This window comes from Pipistrellus hanaki (assembly GCF_964339955.1).
Source record: "Pipistrellus hanaki genome assembly, chromosome: 3".
Classification (NCBI taxonomy): domain Eukaryota; kingdom Metazoa; phylum Chordata; class Mammalia; order Chiroptera; family Vespertilionidae; genus Pipistrellus; species Pipistrellus hanaki.
In genome coordinates this window covers 30,289,514-30,305,355 of record NC_140505.1, presented here as the reverse complement: position 1 = coordinate 30,305,355, position 15,842 = coordinate 30,289,514, and the positions used below count along the sequence as shown (strand labels likewise).

The 15,842-nt window shown below is 40.1% G+C and overlaps 1 pseudogene across 1 annotated transcript in view; it reads right to left on the bottom strand.

Moving 5' to 3' along the window:
- Positions 1-2,904: 2,904 nt before the first annotated feature.
- LOC311618716 (peptidyl-prolyl cis-trans isomerase A-like) overlaps positions 2,905-15,842 on the bottom strand; it is a 46,734-nt pseudogene continuing 33,796 nt past the window's right edge. Inside the window, exon 2 of the transcript in view lies at positions 2,905-3,427. The product of the transcript in view is annotated as a peptidyl-prolyl cis-trans isomerase A-like (transcript). The remainder of the gene's footprint in view (positions 3,428-15,842) is intronic.

Here is a 15,842-nt window from a genome sequence, read left to right as displayed (position 1 = left end):
CACAGGGGCTGCCTTGGTCGTGCCTGGAAGTGACTCTCCATTTCCTGCTTGTTTCTCCTTGAGAAGGCTGCCAGAAGTCAGAATGAGCCAAGCTCTCCCCTCCCTCTGCTCCCTGCTCTTCCAACCAAGGCATCCACTGCAGATGGTGAAAGAGAATCCCCCTTTGAGAAAAAGGGATAAAGCATCCAATTGTCATGAAGTGTTTCCCAAACAATGCCTGGTCCTACGGATCACCTGGGAAGGTTATTGCAACTGACTCGGAGTCTCCGGAAAAGACCTGGGCTGTGTATTTTTCACAAGGGCCCACAGTAATTTGGGTAATCAGGCAATTTTGGAAATCCCTGGTGGAGGGGATGGAGCATGAGGCTGGATGGTGAAAGGTCTGTGTTTTATTTCAGCCTTTGCCACTAACTAGGTGTAGGATTTGGATAAGTTTCAATGTATCTGGGTCTGAGCTTTCCTGTCTATAAAAGGAAGGAACTGACTTGATGTCTAAAATCTCTTCCAACTTCAATATCCCATGGTTCTCTAAAATATACAAAGTGTTTATAAAACTCTCTAAATCCTGTATAAAATGGAAAGGGAAAGCAAGGGATTGGTGGCAGGGGGCCAAGGAAGGAAAGTTTTAGTTTTAGATGACCAAATTGGCCCAGAAGATGATGCACCTGAGTTAGACACGATTTGTATTTATTATTTTGTGTTGAGCTATGCATTTATAGAATATTAATTCTTTTCAAATAAAATCCTAAAGCACCACGAAGGTGTTTTCCCTTTCCTTGAGCATGTAAATATATTGATTTCTACCTTAGTGAAACTCCCAAGTTTTCCCTCAGATGCTTTTTTAGCAAAAATGGTTATTTTCTTACTTTAGGAGTTTGATTGACAGGTCCCTGCTAAGGAGAGAAAATGCATTTCAAAGACAGACCTAAGAAAAACTGTTTTATTCCTGCTCTCTCTGGACTTTTGTTGCTCCAGGTGTTACAGGGAAAACAAATTTCTCCACTAGACTGGTCCTTAATAACAGTATTATTAAGATCCCCGAGCACATCTGATATTGTGCTTCTTGAGTGTGGGGGAGGGCCGTTCCTTTATTGATGCAGCAGCCACAAAGGGATCACGTTTTGCTTTGTTTGAAGGACCTGAGTGCCCTTATTATTTTTGTTTGTAGAGACGCCGGCATACACTTGAAAGCAGGGGAGGGCAGGGAGTCGCGCAGAAGAAAACAGCCCAGAGTCTGCCTACGGGTTGCCTTTTCTATTCGCTTGAAAAGACTCTGGGTTGATTGATTTGTGATGCGGATGCTAATTCTCTCTCATCTTCACTCAGGCCTCTGAAGTCTGGTCCGCGTGCACTACTGACATTCAGCGGTACACTCTGAAGGTACATGATCATGATGTGGATACCGGTTAGTTTGTTCAGCCACAAATTCCTTGGAGGAGCAGCCAACTTGCAATTTTCCGTGGCCACAGGGGACCGGAACTGAGTGTATAAGTTATGCCACTTTCCTGAATTGTTTCAAGGTTTTCCTGGATCAAGAGCAGACTCATCCTGAAAGGTGGGCGAGATTGGCCATGGGTACAGGTGAGGAGCAGGATGCCAACATGTTGTCCTAGGAGCTGAAGGTGAGAGGCTGGAGAAGACCTGGTTGCTCAGCCTCCACGGTATAATTATAGATGTTTAAACCACTCAGGTCAGGGCAGACTTGGAAAGGCCATACTTTTGAGGAAATTACACTTCTGGAAAACTCAACCTTAGGCAAATGCAATGACCTTACCTAAATGAGCCCTGGGGAGCATAAGCAACCACTGTCGTTAAGTCAATTGCACTTTATTGCAAAGAAAAATGCCATGCAATTCTGGATCTCTCTCTCTCTCTTTCTCTCTCTCTCTCTCTCTTTTTCTCTCTCTCTTCTTTCTCTCTCTCTCTCTCTCTCTCTCTCTCTCTCTCTCTCTCTCTCTCTCTCTCTCTTTCTCTTCCCTCTCACAGCAATGAATAGCAAGCTGTGAAGGCACACTCATAGCAAGGAGAACACCATTCAGAGACTGGCATTGGCTAGAGTAGGAGAAATCATCATGAGTTATAAAATGACACAAAGGAGAACTCTACTGTAGCAGAGGGAGATGATTGGGGTTACCTAGGATAAGAGGAACTACATTTAGTATTGTTCAAATTGACTTGGTCACCTTCATGATTCCCTTTTACAGTGCTCTGGTAAGAATGAAGCCCCATTCAGGAGAACTGATTCTGGGAGCAGAGCCCTCAGCATTCATTCTTGATGTCAGCCCTTGTTGGCCCCAATGCCCAAGGCTTGCTGGCTTCCCCACCGCAGTTCCCCTTATTCATTGTCCATGGCTGCACAGCCCCCTTGATTGATTCTTTGTGATTCTTTGTTTAGACTGTTTCCATGGCTCCCAACTCTTCCTCCTGGATGATTCCTTCTGTACTTCCTTTGTTCCTAACTCACCACCATGGGCAACCCTAACCCTGGCACCTTGGGGCCTCTGATTGCCAGGAAGTTTGAACAAGCAGACTCTATACAAGTAAGCTGCAAAATGTAGAAGGATGTATTGGTGGCACTGCTTTCCACAAATGTTGCAAGCTCAGAGCTTCAATGAATAGTGCAAAACCACCATAGATTTTACTTCTCCCACTGTCACCACTATTATGCATAGTCTTCATCAGAGCTCCATGGGTTTTGCTTTGTTTTCATTTCATAGTCATAAACTAAACTCTGCAATCCAGCTATCCAGATTGGGAAGGGGTAAGGAAAATATGGAACCCAGTGAACTGAGGCAAGAACACCAAGAATATAGAACATTCCAAGCAGATGGGGGTAAAGTGTGCTCTCCTGAGTAACAGAGGAATGGTCTGGTACCAGTTAAGATGAAATACAAGTGAAATTTATTAGAGTTGTCCACAGTCAGCAATGGTGATCTTCTTGCAGGTCTTGCCATTCCTGGACCCAAAGAGCTCCATGGCTGTCACACTATCCATGCCTTCTTTCACCTGGCCGAAGACCACATGCTTGCCATCCATGACTTGGCAGTGCAGATGAAAACTGGGCACCATTGTGTTGGGTCCAGCACTTGCCATGGACAAGATGACAGGACCTGTATGATTCAGGATGAAATTCTTATCAACACATTTTCCCCCATAGACGGACTTCCCTCCTGTGCCATCATGGCCTATGAAGTCACCACTTGGCACATAAATCCTAGAATGATTCTGTGAAAACAGGAACCTTTATAACCATATCCTTTCTCTCCAGTGTTCAGGGCATGACCGTTTTCTGCTGTCTTTGGAACTTTATCTGCAAACGGTTAGAAGGAGATGGAGCCCAAGGGTTCGCCTCCAATGGCAATGTCAAAGAACACGATGGGGCTCACCGTTGTTGGGCATGGGCAGCTCCCGGGCGGCAAGGCCAGACCTCCATAGGTTTATCAGAAGTTTAAGAGAGCGGAAAAGGTTCAGGGTCAGGTGGACCTGGGTTCGAATCCCAGCACTACCCCTTACTATCTGGCAAATCATAAAACATCTCTGGGCCCAGTGTTTCATCATTTGATGGTAAGGGTTGGGTGTAGCATGCTAATAATAACACGATTGGAGCAGTTTGTTAGGATCCTTATGCTTGGTACATTGTAGGCTCTCAAAAATGTAATTTTTTCATTAATTAACTCCTCAAATATTTGCATAACTACTCTGTGACAGGAACTGCTGTTCTATTCACCAAAGTTACAAGAGTGAAGAAAAAGATTTCCTCTCTGAAAGCTTCTATTTTCCCAGGCACCTAGCCCCTTCTGCTTCAATGACATGGAAGCAGTCATTGCAACTCCGCTGTATCTCTAAGAATCTCTCTGCTTTTTAGTTTTGGCCAATCCTGCTATAGTAAGCTGCGCGCTGAAGAAAGCTCTCCCTCCACGTCCTTCAGCAGCTCCTAATCCAGTATTGCAGAACACTGTTGGAAAGACTCTGTCTCAGTTTCTGTCTCTCTCTGTGTATCTCTCTTTCTCTAGTTTTTTTATTTCTCTCTCTCTCTCTCTCTCTCTCTCTCTCTCTCTCTCTCTCTCTCTCTCTCTCTCTCTCTCTCTCCTCTTTCTCATACACACACAGATACACACACACTCACATTCACACTCACACGTACACACCACCTCCCTCCTGACTGGGTCAAATTCATGTTCCTCAGTGGAGCTTAAACCCTCTCGTGGCCTCCCATGAGATTCCTCCATGCATTCCCCGCAACAGCTGTTGAACAGATTTTTCACAGCCAAGCCCCAGTCTTACATCCTTACACTCAGCCGAGGACTTGACTCTTTGGGTTTCTGGTAAAATTTCTCACCAAATCCTCCAGGGTTTCAGTTTAATCAGGATTCTATACAGACTCCTGTGTTTCTAAAATGTATGATTACACACATTCCATCTGTTTAAAGTTTTAAAACTCCTTTTTTTGGCTTATACCTTTACCCCAAGATTTCCAAGTATCTCTTTCCATTCCCTTCTCCTTGGTGCCCTGGAGAGCAGCAAGGCTCCATCTTGCTTATTCAGTGAACCCTTCTCCTAGGGGTCTTGATGCCAACCTCCCTGCTGACTCAGGGCTGGTGTGTCACTCATGATCTTTCCCATCCCTCCAGTTTGTTCAATTTCTCTCCTTTCCATCTTTGTCTACATTTTCATCTTTCCCCCCCTTATTCAAAAGGGGAAATCACCTTTTTTCTCCCTTAATCAATATCATAAGACTCTTTATTTTTACCTTGCAATACTACTATACTCCTACCCTACATTTTCCTTTAACTGTGTACATGAATTTCTCAAAATATACTTTCAAGCAAATATATTTTACCAATTAATATGTAATTAATATATACATGCATATATATATATATATATTTACATAGGATAATTAATATATTTTATTAGGCAAGTAGCACAATACTTTACTAATTCATTTTGTTAGCAACTTCTTTGTAATACTTGTTTTCTACAATCAACATTTTATTTTTAATATATTTTATTGATTCTGTACAGAGAGGAAGAGAGAGAGACAGAGAGCTAGAAACATCGATGAGAGAGAGTCATCGACCAGCTGCCTCCTGCACACCCCCCACCGGGGATATGCCTGGAACCAAGGCACATGCCCTTGACCGAAATCAAACCCGGGACCCCTCAGTCCCCAAGCCAATGTTCTATCCATTGAGCCAAACCGGTCTCGGCTACATTCAACATTTTAATAAAATATTTTTACCCTAAACTATCAAGATCTCACTGTAAAATCCAATGGCATTTTGTAGGTTTTTCTCCTACTGACCCTATTCAAATATGACCATTGATCAATTGTGAATGTAAACCTTGTCATCTTCCTGGAATGATTCCATCCCATTCTTGGTCAAATCGAGGGATTGGCAAACTTTTTCTGTAACAGACGAGGTAGTAAATGTTTCAGTCTTGAGGACCATATGGTTATTGTCGCAACTACTCCACTCTGCCCTTTGTATTAGGAAAGCAGCAAAAAATGACATGGAAAGACATTGGCATGGCTGTGTTCGCATAAAACTTTGTTTGTGAACAACAGGCACTGGCCTGCAGGATGTTTCTGTAGACCCCTGGTCTCACCTAATTCTAGCTCTTTCCTAGGAACACTGCTGCTACATGTACCTCACCATCTGCGGTGGGCCAAACAAAAACACCCTCAAAGATCAAAGCCCAAAGGTCCGTGTGTGTGTGTGTGTGTGTGTGTGTGTGTGTGTGTGTGTGTGAGAGAGAGAGAGAGAGAGAGAGAGAGAGAGAGAGAGAGAGAGAGAGAGAGAGAAAAGAGACAGAGTTTTTTGCAAGTGTGGTTAAATAAGATCTTGAGATGGGTATATTATTCTGTTATCCAGGTAGATTCCAAATGCAGTTACATTTATCCTTATAAGAACTTGTAAGAGTGAGGCAGAGGGCAGTGTGATGGCACGTGTAGAGAGAAGAGAAGGCAATATGACCAGCAGGTAGAGATTGGAGTTATGAGGCTGTAGAACAAGGAATGCCAGAAACAAGGAGACAACAGTAGATTCTGCTCCAGAGCCTCTAAGAGGGAGGGTACCTCTACTTGCCCCTGATATTATCTCCAAAGACTCATTTTGAACCTCTAGACTCCAGAACTGTTGCAAAATAAATGTATATTGTTAGAAGCCGCCAAATTTATGGTAATTTGTTATAACATCCCTAGGAAACAAACATACTGTTTGTTTGACCATTATCTCACTTTAAAAACATATTTTTCCTTAGAGGTTCCTGCCTTTAGCTTAAACCCTCATGTACCTTTTCTTTATATTTTTAATGATCAAACTCTTTTTTATATATTTATTTGTTGATTTCAGAGAAGAAGAGAGAGCGAGAGGGTGAGAGAGAATCATTGATTAACTTCCTTCTGCATGACCCCCACTGAGGAATGAGCCCACAATCCAGGTATGTGCCCTGACTGAGAATCAAACTGTGATCTCCTGGTTCATAGGTTGATACTCAATCACTGATCCATGCAGGCTGAGCTTAATAATCACACTCTTGAGCATACCCTCAAATCATTGTGGACTTTAGCTCCTGACTCATATTTCTTCAACTTGAATCCAATAATTGTCCTGTCACTTTAGAACCAAGGAAGATATCCAGCCCAATACCTAACATTCAAGTTTCTTAGCCAACCTGATTCCAACACTTTTTTTTCTTTTCAGTCTGCCTCACCAATACCATAATCCTTGTCTGTTATGGAGTGAAAGTCTGTGTCCTCTCAAAATTCATATGTTGAAATTATTTCCCCTTAATGTATTGGTGAAATCCTAACCTCCATGGAATTTGAAGGTGGGGCCTTTGGCAAATGATAAGCCATGAGAATGGAGCCTTACAAAATGGACTCCAGAAAGTTCTCTCATCCTTTTTGCCATGTAAGGACACAGCCAGAAGACAACTATCTATGAACCAGAAAATGGGATCTTACCAGCTACTGAATGTACCAGCACCTTGATCTTGGATGTATGAGAAATAAATTTGTATTTTTTATAAGCCTCCAAGTTTATAGTATTTCTGTTATAGCAGCCCAAATTAATTAAGACAGACAAAAATGTTTGTACTTGTGGAACTCAAACTTAGAAATCTCCAACTTTTCCTGCCAAACCTTCTTCCTCCCGTGCCCTACCTCCCCTGACTTTGAGTCTTTGGCCTCATTCAGGGATAATTGCCTCAGTTCTTCCTCTCTCCTCCTGGGCTCAGTCCCTTCCATATAAACAACAAGGAGGCACTCTGGCCATTCTTCTGTGATTCCCTTGATTCTCTTGCCCACTTATCATTCCAAAGCACTTGTAATAAAAGCTTACAACCTTAGATCAGTTTCATACCTTCCCAAACTCATAGTCCCTAGCTGCAGTTGGCTACTTAGCAATTGTCTTTCTCTCTAAGGACATCTCCACCAGTCATCCTGCCATTCTTCTCTGCATGAGTTCCAGCTTATAGAAGTCCGAGAAAGAGTTTTATGCTTCCCCTGCCCAGCTCTGTATCTAGATCTTCTTTTGTTCTTGTGTTTCTGTTTCTGTTTTTGTTGGTTTTATTATTTTTGTTGTTCTTTGTAGCCACAACACACAGCAGATTCCACTGATTCAGTTCACAGTCATGAAAACTTTCCTCCTTTTATGTATGTGTTTAGCTGTAAAGCTGCATTTCTTTCCTTTTTATGTTTTACACTATTTTATTTTGGATCCAAATATAGAACTTCGCATTGAACTCTATTAAGAGTCTAAAGAATAAAGTACACTGCTGTGTTCATGGTTTTTAATCTGTCTTTTTTTTTTTTTTAAAAAAAGTATCTTTATTGTTGAAAGTATTACAGATGTTCCCTTTGTTCACCATTCACCCCCTCCATCTGCTCTCTCCTCATCCCCAGGCCTTCACTGCACTATAGCCTATGTCCATGGATAATGCAGACATATAAGGTCTTTGGTTAATCCCTTCCCCTGCCTCCGCCTTTCCTCTGAGATTCATCAGTCTATTGTATGCATCCATGTCTCTGGATCTATTTTGTTCATCAGTTTATTTGGTTCCTTAGCTTCCATTAATCTGTCATTTTATTTGCTCCCCTCCCTTCTTTTGTCAACCACACCCTCCTTTCTTGTTCACAGTCATTCCATGTGGTTTGGCTGTTGTTTCTTAATTTCTTTCTTACTTTCTTCATCTTCAACTGCAGAGGTGGTCCCCAGCTCTCTGGCTGGGAAACTGAGTGTCCAATTATCCCATCCTCATTGATGAAATGGACTGTGGCCCAAATCAGGCCAATAAATGCCTTTCCTCAGGATTTTTTGCTGAAACTATCAAGAGAACCACTTCATTCTCTGGAACTGTGGATAGTGAAACCCAAATTAACTAAGGTAATGCTAGTCTAGGACTGCGAAAAAGCAAACATGGCTGACTGATAGAGATAGAAATGAAATCCCAATAATATATTTCAAGTCCCATGGGTCACTCTGGAACTTTCAATTTACATAAGTCAATAAGTTTTCTTCCTTAAGTGTTTTCCTCTTTAGATTGAATTTCTATAATAGATTGATATCTAAATAAACATAATCTAAGTTTGCTTTTTAAACATTTCATCACCCAGAGTTCACCAGGCAAAGAGGAGGAAGGGATACTAAAAAAAGAAAAATGATCACAAGGGCACACAGGTCATTCTATGTGACTAAGCCTCCATTACGTATATTGGTCAGTACAAGAGTTGAGTTAGGAGGTAAGGCGTGTGAGTGACTTTTGTCCTAATGAGGAGTTTGCATTTATGTCTACAAGGAAGGCATTGGCATGTGAATAAATATAATTTCTGGGAAAGTGTTAATTCAGCAAAAATTTTCAACAGAAAGAACAAATATGCTCAAAATAGGGATTGCTACAATCATTAACATGCAAGAACATCCAAATACTAATCTAAGTGGTTAGCCACAATGAAAATGTTTAAGTCAGACATGTTTAATTCAAATTAGAATTTTTCAAAGTGTTTGCTAAAAGGTACATAAGGTTTATCAAATTCCATTTATGTGTTCTAGTAAGAATATGAAGAAAATTATCTGAATGATAAGTTAATTTTCTAAATGCTTATGTATAATTATTTTAATAATACATTTTGAGATTTGATATTTAGTTCTCTTGTCTATAGTTAATGGGTTCCCCTTCTCTGCTTCCTCCAGTATTCATAATTCCGTAAGAATTATAGCAATAATGCAGAAATTTATTTTTAGTTAATTTAGTCAGAATTATGTAATATATATATTCAGAATTTAGTATATATTTATATATGGATATCCATAATGTATACAGTAATTATTTATATAATCATAATTGTAACACATATACTTATATATTATATAAGTTATAATATATGATTATATGTATTTATGTTAGTCTATATATAACTTTATATAAATGTGTATATATATTCATTTGGAGTACCTGGATGCTACCTTACAATGTCTTCATCTGCCTGAGGGTTTGATTTCCTCTCATGAATATTAGTTCTGCCTTTTACATTGTGAAAACTAGTCTCATTGAGAATCACACAGGATTTGAGATGCTTGTTTTTCTCAGCTCTTATTACTGATGCATTCTCCAAGCCCAAGATCTTATTTTCTGTTTTTCCAAATATAGTCAGTCAAGTTTACCACATAGATAGTCTTAAAATTGCTTGCTGTGGCATTCTTTTATTTATTCAATTTCATACAGCAGTGTTTCCCAAAGAATAAAACGCTCGATCTGCAAGCAGTTATGAAGGTACCATGTGACAAGATGTTTCCTGCATTAGGGCTTTTGCAACATTATTATACTTTTTGACTCAAATTAAAATGAAATGTTTCCAAACATAGCTTACTATTCCCATCTCACTCATCACTTTCCCTTACATTATATTAGTTTTCTTTAAATATAGTTAAGTCATAAACTATATGAATTATATTATTTCTCATTATGACAGAAACACCTTTCTATATGCTCGAAACGTACATACAGATGGTTCATATTTCACATCCTTTTACATTGTTACATAAACAATTTTCTGGAAAGTACAATAATTTTAAATGAGGTAGCAAAATATAAGTGCCAGTGGGTTACAAAATTAAATAATCTTATCTTTATTCAATTGCGCATTTTCAAAAGACATCTAGTGATACGTTCTAATGAACTTGCTGGTTTCAGTGCAGAGAGCATTGGCAGATGTTAGAAGTCAGAGGAATCCAGAACTGAAATTCACCTTTGATGCCGCTCCTCGGCATGGGGGTGTCAAGTCAGGAGGCAGCATGTCAGAGCCATTCGTGGACACTGATGTCGGTTTATTTGTTTTCTCCCAGTTAGGTTTGCTTCAATAGAACAGGAAGTAATGTCTCCCAAGTAAATGAAATTATTGTATAAATTAAAACCCCTTGCACAAGTAGATCAAGAAACTTTATTTTATAATTGGGCACGTGGAGGGGACATTTAACTCTTAGCAAATTGGAATGCAGAAAACAAACAAACAAACAAACCCTGAAATAGTTTGTTATTTATCTGCAAAGGACTCAAACTTCCTTGTGAATTCCTACTGGACAGTGAAGGGAAAATATCTGAATCACCAATGAAAGTGATCATTTTTTAAAATTTTGAATTAGCTTCATTTTTGTTAACTCAGGTGCTTCTGTTTAAATGCTCAGGTTTGACCTTTTAGTTTTTTAAAAATTATTTTTCTTTTAGCGTTTGTACGTGATCTTTCTCCTAAGACAGGGTTTGGATAGAGAGACCAACTAACTGTGTGTCCTTACGGGACTGAAAAGAGCTTCAGGGCCTGATGTGGCTTTTCTATTCCTCCCTGCATCCTTGGATACTCTGTGCCACCCTGGACCATCTCCTGCCCTGCTGGGTCATTCACAAGCCTGCTGCCCCACACTGCTCAATAGGTTCCATAATCAATGTTTTCAATTCCCCTTCGCCTCAATTCATCTTTCTCTTACTGGTACTTACTAGTACTATCTGTGATCTCCGCTAGCCCTGCCACTGGCCTCCAGCTTGGTCACTCCACTCATAGGTGTCTGAGGGCAATTTCACCCCCTGATGTTGGAAACATTTTTACAGCCCTTCTGGCTCTTGACTCAGTTATTTTCCATGTTCCTCATTGAAGATGTTCACTAACTTCCAGGTCTCAGTAGATGCTACCCTCTTGTTCCTACATTGGTGCAAGGACACGCTCCTTGTAGGTGCAGTGGCATTTGGTCAAGCTGTTGCCTCTCAGAGTCCAAAATGGGAATCAGGACAAGAGATCTTCTTTATTCAGCATCCTTCTCAACGTACCTGGGGTGTTTCTATCTCCTTCCCTCCAGATTGGACCTATGTGGGACCCATGTATGACGCTTCTTGTTTTCTTTTTCTATTTCCCCCATTCTTTCTCCCTTCTGCCTCCCCACCTCATGCCCCCCTTCTTTACCCTGTGTACCATCTTGACTTTAGAAGGTGCCCTTTGTTTTCTAGGGCACTGGGCTTCAGAGCTTAGTCTTGATGACATAGGAAATTGAAATATAAGGAGAATTAAAGCACACTGTTTTCATATTCTCAAAATATAATAACCTGGGTTGCACTGTGAATCAGCATGCTTTAGTGGTCTGTCTGTGCTCATCACATGGGAGTGTAAGTGCCTGGAGCCAATCTTTGACTTCATTGTTCCAGAGTGTCTGTGCCATCCATTCATAAGGTGACTTTTTTTCCCCCACACACCCTTCTGGAGATCATCCCACTTCTCTACCTTATTATTCCCTTTTCCAGGCAAGACCTTGCCCATTTTGGACTCACATCTGTCATGTGATGATGAGAGGCATAATAAAATCCTGGGCTCTGAAAGAAGGTATTCCGGTATCAACCTCTTACTAATCGTGTGAACTAAGGTGAATTATTTAATGTCTCTGTGCTTCAGTTTTCTTCTCTTTAATCACAGGTGTAATAATAGTTGTTGTGACAATGAAATTATATAATACATGTAAAATGCTTAGGACAGGATGTGGCATACGATGAATGCTCTACAGTTTAGCTATTACTCTGATAGAATCCAAGAACCTTGGGTGTGAAAGGTGCTAGATCCAACCTTACAGTGTTTGAAATCTCCTGTAAGTTTCCTATTAAATGTCTATACAAGTTCTTGAATGCCTCACATGAACAGAGACTCAGTACCTTCACAGGGAATTCATGCTATTATCTCAAAGTTCCAGGTATTGTAATGCTCATCTTCACCTTAAGTAAATCTTCTTCCTTCTGAAGTATTTATTCATTATTTCTAGAAAGGTATTTTGGGACCAGTTAGGATAAACCTAATTCATCTTCTATCAGAGAACCTTTTTAATATTTGAAGATGTCCAGGATGCCTGTTTTTCTTTCATGTAACATTCTCTCATGAGCTAAATAGCCACCTCTCCCTGGTTGGTCCCTCTATGTTATGGTTTAAGTCTCCTGACCATCTGGCCATGGGAGGTCATATATTTGACATTACTCTAGCCAGATCCCATTATCCCAACAACAAATGGATCAGGAGCATCTATTTATGTTTTTTAAGATCAGAGAATAGGACACTTCTCTTTTAGCTCTTTGGAAATCATGGTCCACAACCAAGAATGGTAATTCTCTCTTTATCTAATGCTGTGCAGGAATAAGAAGCTCTACACTTAAGAATTTTTCAAACAATTTAATGTTAACGCTTTAAGAGTCAACATTTTTTGAGGGGGGGAATGACCATTCATTTTGCAAGTGTAATCTGAATACTTCCCAAATTCTTCAATGTTATGGTAGGTGCTGCTAGTGCATACAGACCCCTTACTGCCTGATAATATAAGTATATAAAACTCAGAGGTAACAGTGCATGCATACAAGTCATCATGAAGCTTGGCAGTAGTGACAAAGGTCAGTTGGAACAACATACTTTTAGAGGAGAGGAAAGCCATCTTGAACAGAAGTGATCAGGGGAGACTTCGTAGTCAAGGGGGATGAGAGATTGGTGCTTCAAAATGGCTAGAGTTTTAACAGGTGGATATGTAAATATGCCGTTACAGAAGAAATGGCATTGAAGTGGTAGGTAGTGGGAGGCATACAAGAAATGAGGGAACCTAAAGTCAAGTCAGGGACCAGTAGAATAGCAAGCTAGCATTGATTAATAAAAAGGAAAGTGCACTTGTTAAGATTCTGGTACTGTGTATGCTGTGGCTATAGTTCTGAAGAGTAACATGGTTTCAGGCTTGTTGGTGCTTAGAGACTTTTGAGACAGAGAGAATAACAACAAATGTTGCACAAAGAAATAAATTAGTTATAAATCTGATAGTAGAATAGAGGAAAAATACAAGCTGCTGTGAGAATGTATAACAGAAAGTCTTGCGGAATTGAGGAAGGCCTCCTGGGGTTGCCATTTTATCTGGGAAGTCATGGAGGTGAGCTGAGTGATATAGAAAGATAGAAATGAGGATAATTTGCAAACACCAGGAATGCTAGAGATAATGGCCTTGAGGCAGAATGAAGTGTGTCTTATGGGAGGAACTTGGAGTGGTTACATTCAGAGAGTGAAGAGGGGACAAGCAGGACTTGGGGTGATGGGGATCAGAGTTTGGATATTAATCCTAGCAGCAACAGAATTGATAGCCTATGGGCAGGTGCTGTCAGAATCAGATTTACATGTTTTAAAATGTCGTATTGGCAATAAATTGAAGGGACATGATACATGTACCATCTGAAAAGAGCTTGCCTAGGAAATGAGTGTTGCATCAAGAAGATAGCCCAGCACTGAACTCCTGAAACACTAATGTTTAAAAGTCAGAGAGTGAAAGGAGAGCCAACTAAACAAGTCCTGAAAGACTGGGGACCATGGAGGACCATGAAGGTAGTTAACAAGGTCAAGATACCATTTTGATATATTCTTCCAACCCAAATACAACCTTCCTAACAAGGACTTTAGATCCACCAAAACTGAAAGTCATCTCTTCGTCTCCTAAACTTCTCACAATATTTCCTTTTCTCTTAAGGTTTTTTTTTTTTTTTTTTTTTTTTTTTTTTTTTTTTTTTTTTTTTTTTTATCACTTTCTACCTTTGGATTATTGTTTGTTTCTTTTTCTTTTTCTTTTTACAAACCTGTTCTTTCTACACTATAAACTCCTAATATCAGAATCTATTTCTTATTCATCTTTGAGTCACCAAAGCACCTAACTGGGACATTTGCACATAATGAGTACTCAGTTTTTATTGGATAAAAGAATGATCTAATTTGTGTAACAGGATGATAAATTGTATAGTTAAGAACAAGAAAGACTGCTGAGGAGAGAGAGACCTCACACCAGGTATGGAAGCACTGCAGTGGGCTTCTGAGAAACAAAGATTAATGGCAGCAGAAATAAGAGCAAGAGATAAATTTGAGGGGCTTTCTAAGAGAAATTAATAGAATTAGATGATCTCATCTCATAATGTGGTTTAAATACTTTTATATATTGATGACTCCCTTATTTACATGATGAGCCTTTGCCTCTCCTTCAGCTTCAAATTCATTTGTTCAGCTGTCGACTTGATATCTCCACAGGTTACTCCATTTCTCAATTCCACCCTTCCTCTCATCTTCCCCATATCCTTTAATGACATCACAACCATGAATTGCTCAGAAATAACTTTTGATTCATGTCTTCCTCTAATCTCATCTCCCCTCACCTGGCCCATAAGCAAGTCTGGCTCTGCATTAAAATGATATTCTAAAATTGACATTTCTCATCATCTCCCACTCCAGCCGTTCTCCTCTTGTCATCTTTCATCTAGAATAACACAGAAGCCTCCTGACTGAGTGCCTTTTCTCTTGGCTTTCTGTAGTCCATTTTCAAAGCAGCAGCCCGGGATGTTTTACAATAAGTCAAACATAGCATTCCACTGCTTGAAAGCTTCCAGTGCTTGCCATTGCACATCGAATGAAACCCCAAATCCTTTCTTGGCTGCTGCCTACCACCCTGACTTCATCTAGTCTCTCTCCAACATCCCACCCTGCAGCTAGTCCTTCTCAATTGGTGTTCAGAAAGAGAATTAGCCATCATTCCTTAGGCAGGCACACCCGTGACTTTTCTCCTGGGCAGCTGGAATGGTACCAAACTTGAGAGAACTGAGAAAGTTGTCACTCACATCATTTCTGGTAGGGCTAATTCTCTTGGCAATTCTGGTTGAGAAATCTTTCTAGAAAGAAGCGTAGTTGTAGAGATATCCTTCTAGTCACATGCACACTAACCTGCCTGCAGGCCTTTGCACATACTCTTTCCTTTGCCAGGATTTCAGCTTCCCTGGAACCTCAAAAAGCTTCCTATCATCAGGACTCAGCTCAAAAGTTAAAAAATAGTGAAAGTGTTAATTCCCAAAGAGGCCTTCCAGAACCACCCTGTATAAGGTAGCTCCATCTCCCCAGCATTCTCTGTCCATTGTCCTAGTACTTTCTCCTCGTTATCTTTTATACTATGTTTCCTTAACTAGAAGATGTTTAAAATTATAGCACAAACCATATATGCACACATGCAGATTTCTACATTTCTCATGAGTTTTAATTTGCATCTATAGTAGACAAGTCTAATTCAAGGAAATATCGTCCACCATAGTTTAATAGCATCAGTTATGATTTTGATAGAAATGCTCAGCCTTTCCTGTTGCTACCTCTCCCTTTATGAATTCCTTCTTTTGAGATGTCACTTGGAACTCACATCCCTATTGCACCCATGGAAAGGCCTCTTGCTGATACCTTTTGCAGAGGGGTTCTGCTGTCTTTAGTCTTTGAGTTTTGCATTTGCATTAGCTGCAGTTACCAGTTGTCTCCGTTGCAA